Here is a 619-nt window from a genome sequence, read left to right on the forward strand (position 1 = left end):
AAAAAAAAAATAAATCAATCTGTAATGTTTTTATTAATACTTGAATAAAGTTTCAAGCATCAAAGTCTATACCCTTCTTAACCATACAATGATTACTGAAGAAATACAGCAACCTTATAGTACCATTAATGAGCGCTTATGGAAAATTAAAGTTCAAAATGTTAATTAAAGTAATAAAAAATCCCTCCTTTCATATCCTAAAAAAATCTTATAAGTCTCCTGAGACTTTTTCTCACACATACTTTTACATAATTAATCTTCTTAAACAGATGCTTTGTAGAATCATTTCATGTTAATAATTCATAATCCCCCACGTGTTTCAATAAGCCTTTTTTTAATACATATACGCCTTCATATGTAAAGAGATTTGTAAGCCATATAAAAAAAATTTAACCACTTAATGAAGAACTGCATGCACTGTGAATAAATAACGTCAATGTGAAAGTAATATTTAGACCTAAGCTACCATTCACTAAATGGTGCAATTATTTTATTTAGTATGCATAAGTACATTGGCACTATATAGGGTTATGCTAGATATAAGTATTGATATATACGTAATTATATGTTTATCGTAATAATGTTATATGTATATGTATATGTATATGTATATGTATAT

The sequence above is a fragment of the Palaemon carinicauda genome, chromosome 6, assembly GCF_036898095.1.
Source record: "Palaemon carinicauda isolate YSFRI2023 chromosome 6, ASM3689809v2, whole genome shotgun sequence".
NCBI classification, from domain to species: Eukaryota; Metazoa; Arthropoda; class Malacostraca; order Decapoda; family Palaemonidae; genus Palaemon; species Palaemon carinicauda.